The sequence below is a fragment of the Mus caroli genome, unplaced genomic scaffold, assembly GCF_978045245.1.
Source record: "Mus caroli unplaced genomic scaffold, Mus_caroli_1 scaffold_34, whole genome shotgun sequence".
In the NCBI taxonomy this organism is placed as follows: Eukaryota; Metazoa; Chordata; class Mammalia; order Rodentia; family Muridae; genus Mus; species Mus caroli.
Window position 1 is genome coordinate 1,470,601 of NW_028227289.1, and position 7,216 is coordinate 1,477,816.

Below are 7,216 nucleotides of genomic sequence, written 5' to 3' on the forward strand. Positions count from 1 at the left end.
ATTAGAAAAAAAATGAAATTCTAAAGTCAAATCCTCACCTCTTTATACCAGTCATAGCAAATCATTTAATAGAGATGGTAGTGTAAGTCTATAATCCCAGCATTTGGGAGTTGGATGCAAGGAGGATCAAGGTCTTTGACTGTCCATAGCTTCATAGTGAGTTTGAGGCCAGCATGAGTTAGGTAAGACTGTCTCAAAAAAAGCTGTACCCTACAAATCAAACAAAAACATAATGTTAGCCGGGACTCCGCCAAACTTAGGAACTTAGTCTGCACAGGTGAGAGTGTGCACCACAGAAGCTGACAGCTTCTGGGACAGGCAGGAGTCACAGAGCCGCCGAGGCAGCACCCTTTTCGGGCCTCGGACATCCGGCCACACTCCCAGCCAGAGGACAGCTGTCCGTACAGCTCAGGAGACCTCTGCCTCAGGAACAAGGAGCACCATCTTAATTCCGGGACTCCACTGAACTTAGGAACTTAGTCTGCACAGGTGAGAGTGTGCACCACAGAAGCTGACAGCTTCTGGGACAGGCAGGAGTCACAGAGCCACTGAGGCAGCACCCTTTTCGGGCCACAGACATCCGGCCACCCACCCAGGCAGAGGACAGTTGTCCGAACAGCTCGGGAGTCCTCTGCCTCAGGAGCAAGGAGCGCCATCTTAGTTCCAGGACTCCGCTGAACTTAGGAACTTAGTCTGCACAGGGGAGACTGTGCACCACAGAAGCTGACAGCTTCTGGAACCTGCCAAAGCAAAACAGCTTCTGGGAAAGGTGCTGTTTTGGGCCTTCTTCTTCGGCCAGGAGGAGGTCCAAACACCAGATATCTGTGCACCTTCCCTGTAAGAGGAGAGCTTGCCAGCAGAGAGTGTTCTGACCACTGAAACTCAGAGGAGAGAGCCTGTCTCCCAGGTCTGCTGATAGACTGTAAACAGAACCACCAGAAGAACAATCTCTAAACAAAGACAACAATAACAACTAACTCCAGAGATTACCAGATGGCGAAAGGTAAACATAAGAATCTTACTAACAGAAAACAAGACCATTCACCATCATCAGAACCCAGGACTCCCACTTCACCCAGTCCAGGGCACCCCAACACAACAGAAAAGCTAGAGCTGGATTTAAAAGCATATCTCATGATGATGGTAGAGGACATCAAGAACGACTTAAATAACTCACTTAAAGAAATACAGGAGAACATGGCTAAAAAAGTAGAAGACATTAAAGAAGAAACACAAAAATCCCTTAAAGAATTGCAGGAAAACAAAACGAAACAGGTGATGGAATTCAATAAAACCATCCAAGACCTAAAAAAGGGAAGTAGACACAATAAAGAAAACCCAAAGTGAGGCAACGCTGGAGATAGAAACCCTAGGAAAGAAATCTGGAACCATAGATGAGAGCATCAGCAACAGAATACAAGAGATGGAAGAGAGAATCTCAGGTGCAGAAGATTCCATAGAGAACATCGGTACAACAATCAAGGAAAATGGAAAATGCAAAAAGATCCTAACTCAAAACATCCAGGAAGTCCAGGACACAATGAGAAGACCAAACCTACGGATAATAGGAGTGGATGAGAATGAAGACTTTCAACTCAAAGGACCAGCAAACATCTTCAACAAAATTACAGAAGAAAACTTCCCAAACCTAAAGAAAGAGATGCCCATGAACATACAAGAAGCCTACAGAACTCCAGATAGGCTGGACCAGAAAAGAAATTCCTCCAGACACATAATAATCAGAACAACAAATGCACTAAATAAAGATAGAATACTAAAAGCAGTAAGAGAAAAAGGTCAAGTAACATATAAAGGCAAGCCTATCCGAATTACACCAGATTTCTCACCAGAGACTATGAAAGCCAGAAGATCCTGGACAGATGTTATACAGACACTAAGAGATCACAAATTCCAGCCCAGGCTACTATACTCAGCCAAACTCTCAATTAACATAGATGGAGAAACCAAAGTATTCCACGACAAAACCAAATTCACACATTATCTTTCCATGAATCCAGCCCTTCAAAGGATAATAACAGAAAAAAAACAATACAAGGACGGGAACCACGCCCTAGAAACAACAAGAAGGTAATCCCTCAACAAACCTAAAAGAAGACAGCCACAAGAACAGAATGCCAACTTTAACAACAAAATTAACAGGAAAGAACAATTACTTTTCCTTAATATCTCTTAATATCAATAGACTCAACTCCCCAGTAAAAAGACACAGACTAACAAACTGGCTACACAAAAAATACCCAACATTTTGCTGCATACAGGAAACTCATTTCAGAGAAAAAGATAGACTATACCTCAGAATGAAAGGCTGGAAAACAATTTTCCAAGCAAATGGTATGAAGAAACAAGCTGGAGTAGCCATTATAATATCTGATAAGATTGACTTCCAACCCAAAGTCATCAAAAAAGACAGGGAGGGGCACTTCATACTCATCAAAGGTAAAATCCTCCATGAGGAACTATCAATTCTGAATATCTATGCTGCAAATGCAAGGGCAGCCACATTTGTGAAAGAGACTCTAGTAAAGCTCAAAGCACACGTTGCACCTCACACAATAATAGTGGGAGACTTCAACACACCACTTTCACCAATGGACAGATCATGGAAACAGAAACTAAACAGGGACACAGTGAAACTAACAGAAGTTATGAAACAAATGGATCAGACAGATATCTACAGAACATTTTATCCTAAAACAAAAGGATATACCTTCTTCTAAGCACCTCATGGTATCTTCTCCAAAATTGACCACATAATTGGTCACAAAACAGGCCTCAAAAGATAGAAAAATATTGAAATTGTCCCATGCATCCTATCAGATCACCATGGACTAAGATTGATCTTCAATAACAAAATAAAAAATAGAAAGCCAACATTCACGTGGAAACTGAACAACACTCTTCTCAATGATACCTTGGTCAAGGAAGGAATAAAGAAAGAAATTAAAGACTTTTTAGAGTTCAATGAAAATGAAGCCACAACATACCCAAACTTATGGGACACAAGGAAAGCATTTCTAAGAGGAAAACTCATAGCTCTGAGTGCCTCCAAAAAGAAACTAGAGAGAGCAAACATTAGCAGCTTGACAATGCACCTAAAAGTTCTAGAACAAAAGGTAGCAAATTCACCCAAGAGGAATAAATGGCAGGAAATAATCAAACTCAGGGGTGAAATCAACCAAGTGGAAACAAGAAGAACTATTCAAAGAATCAACCAAATGAAGAGCTGGTTCTTTGAGAAAATCAACAAGATAGACAAACCCTTAGCCAGACTCACTAGAGGGCACAGGGAAAGCATTCTAATTAACAAAATCAGAAATGAAAAAGGAGACATAACTACAGATCCTGAAGAAATCCAAAACACCATCAGATCCTTCTACAAAAGGCTATACTCAACAAAACTGGAGAACCTCGACAAAATGGACAAGTTTCTAGACAGATACCAGGTACCAAAGTTGAATCAAGATCAGGTTAACGATCTAAACAGCCCTATATCCCCCAAAGAAAAAGAAGCCGTCATTAATAGTCTCCCAACCAAAATAAGCCCAGGACCAGATGGGTTTAGTGCAGAGTTCTATCTGACCTTCAAAGAAGATCTAATCCCAGTTCTTCACAAACTATTCCACAAAATAGAAACAGAAGGAACTCTACCCAACTCATTCTATGAAGCCACAATTACTCTGATACCTAAACCACAAAAAGACCCAACAAAGATAGAGAACTTCAGACCAATATCCCTTATGAATATTGATGCAAAAATCCTAAATAAAGTTGTTGCTAACCGAATCCAAGAACACATCAAAACAATCATCCATCCTGACCAAGTAGGTTTCATCCCAGGGATACAGGGATGGTTCCATATATGGAAATCCATCTATGTAATCCAGTATATAAACAAACTCAAAGACAAAAACCACATGATCATCTCGTTAGATGAGGAAAAAGCATTTGACAAGATCCAACACCCATTCATGATAAAAGTCTTGGAAAGATCAGGAATTCAAGGCCCATACCTAAACATGATAAAAGCAATCTACAGCAAACCAGTAGCCAACATCAAAGTAAATGGTGAAAAGCTGCAAGCAATCCCACTAAAATCAGGGACTAGACAAGGCTGTCCACTCTCTCCATACCTATTCAACATTGTACTTGAAGTCCTAGCCAGAGCAATTCGACAACAAAAGGAGATCAAGGGGATACAAATTGGAAAAGATGAAGTCAAAATATCACTTTTTGCAGATGATATGATAGTATATATAAGTGACCCTAAAAATACCACCAGAGAACTCCTAAACTATTGCAGCCCGCCCGCAGTCCACCACACGAATGGTTCAACTGAGAATAGCAGTTCGAGCTGAAAAAGAGAGGAAGCTAGACGGGGCAGAAGAAAGAATGGGGCCAAGACGATTCCATGTTCAAGGCCCACCTTTACTAATTTCAACATTCAGTTATAAAGGAAGGGGGAGGGATCCCAATTTCCTGCCAAGTAACTCGGGATCCAGTAGCAGGACGAACACGTGTGTGCCTCCAAGCAGCAAAGCCCACAGGGTCCAGCAGTGGGCGTGGCAGAATGAATGAGCGGGAAACTCCACCCTTGAGCAAGCAGGTTCAAGCAGGTGGGAGAAGGGAAACCACATCTCCTCCCATTAGTTAACAAAAAAATAAAAAAAGAAAAGGCTGGCCTGAGGCAGAAAAAATTGTCTATGCTAAATAGTTCTGCCTGTGTTCTTAGGGCTAGAGAAAAAACCTGTTTCCGGGGGATTCCCTATCTTTTCTAATGGTAAACTGTATCTGGCTAAGACTGTCTTTATTATCCTAGTAAACCACTAACAGAATAGTGCTGAGCTGTAGGCTCTGACTTTATAATGCTAATTAGTGCTGAATAGGTAACTACCTGGTTGCATTTTAAGTAGGGCGTTGGAACCCTGGCTAAGTTTGACAGAACAAATTTAGAATAACACTGAGTTGATATTCCTCCGCAATTTTGAATGACAGGCAGGGAAACAGGGAGAAGGGGCAAGACCGGCTGACTCCTTAGCACAAGGCCAATTGGCTTTTTTATTTGGGTGGGAGGCAGTGAAGGGCTTGCCCTTTGGACAGTACGGTCTCCAACCTTTCTCCCCCCTATTAATTAAGTCTAAATAGGCAATGCTTAACTGAGGTGATCAAATGATTTTCTCATCCGTAGATGAGTGGGCCTTTAACCTTGGCTTGGGTGGACATTGACCCGATTCCTCCCGTGGGTGTTGTCAGGACCCACATCTGTGGCTCTTGGTATCTTTTGGGGAGGGGAGGCAGAGCCTTAGGTATTTTTGGTTTTTAGCTGGAATCAGATACCAACCTCCTTCAAATCAGGTGTGTCGCACAGGGAACTCAGAAACGGTCAAACTGGACCTTCCCCCGCAGTAATCTCCTACGCCAAGTGGTAGCCATACTGTATTCGTATGATCACGAATCAGTACACACAGGTCTGAGTTCTGCGCGGTCTCTAGTGGAGACTTGTCAACCTCAGATTTAGCAAGGCCTAGACAAGAATTATGTCATTAGTAACACCACGAATTGTGGCTAAAATAGGAGCTGGAAGTCTTTCCTCCTCATCCCTGTTATTCCCATAGCCTGAGGAACTAAGGACACCTTGCAGTAACAGCAAGGGTGAAAAGCCAGAGGCCAGCTAAGGGACTAAGCCCGTCTATCAAAATAAGAACTAATCTCTGTAAATATATGAAATTTCTACTTCCCTAGCTCTCTTGGTAAATCTAAGTTCTATCTCAGACTGAAAGCCACGTGCTGGAATGTCCTTGGAAGGGAGATAGCAGTAGCCACCTGTGTGCTCTTGGGGGAGGGGAAGGCACGGAGAAGGTAGATTGACCTACTTGAAAAAAAGAAAGAGATCTAGACAACGAGAGAGTAGCAATGTAAATTTTCTTTTTGGAGAAATCCAGGTACTTATTCAGATGCAAATTGTAAAGCTAAAGCTAGTCTCCGGCCTCCTATAGGGGATTTGGCTCAGAGGAAAACAGTGTTTCTGGGAGCTTCCATTCCCAGCTGAATTCTAAGCACAAGAGGAATTTTGGTCTTTAGAATGATACTTAGGAGAAGAGACAGAATCTGTGTTTACCTGACGAATTAATCTCTCTGGCAGCCACCGTGCTCCATCTTCATCTCGTGAAAAAACACAAACCGAGCCTCTTCCCCGATTAGAACCGGATCCGGACCCTTACATTCATTAGTCACGGGGTCCTTCCATTTTACCAATGCATAAGAATTAGAAGTAACTGGATGCCAATGGCGGTCCGCTGCAGACTGACCTTTAATGTCAGTTTGCAAAAAGTTTAGGACAAATAAGGTGAAGGCAAGATGAGCCTTTGGTGACCTTGGGGGATATAGATGCCCCTCTTTTGTTTTAAAAAGCCAATTCTTTAAGGTGCTAAGAGCACGTTCAACTATTCCTTGTCCCATGGGGTTGTAAGGAATTCCAGTTTTATGTTTGATACCGAATTCTTTACAGAATGCAATAAAGTTTTTACTAGAATAAGATGGCCGTTATCTGTCTTAATAAGTTTAGGCAACCCCATGACATTAAAGGCTTGTAGGCAATGATCAATTACGTTTTTTGAAGCCTCCCCTGTATGCAGAGAAGCAAAGAGAAATCCTGAACAGGTATCAATGCAAACATGTATATATTTTAGTTTTCCAAATTCTGCATAATGGGTTATATCCATTTGCCAAATATGATTAGGCATAAGGCCTCTAGGATTGACTCCTAGATGTGGCACTGGAGATAATGTAATACATTTAGGACATTGTTTTACAATCATTCTTGCTTGCTCCTTAGTGATCTTATGTCGGAGCCTTAGGGTATGGCTAGAGAGATGAAACCTTTCATGATCACGTTGGGCCAGAGCAACAGGATCTGAAACTAAAGCTTCTCCTATTAGAGCTCTGTCAATGCGATCATTACCCTAGGTCAGAGGCCCAGGAAGACCAGAGTGAGACCGTATATGGTCAATATAAAACGGATTTTCCTGGGCAAGGATGATGTTTTGCAATTCTGAAAATAAGGATCCTGACGGCGTATTGAAGTTAAACATACCACAGGTTTTCAATAAGGGTACTGACTGAGCAACATATAAATTGTCAGTAAAGATATTAAAAGCCTCATGTACAGACTGAAAGACCTTTAGTACTGCTGTTAATT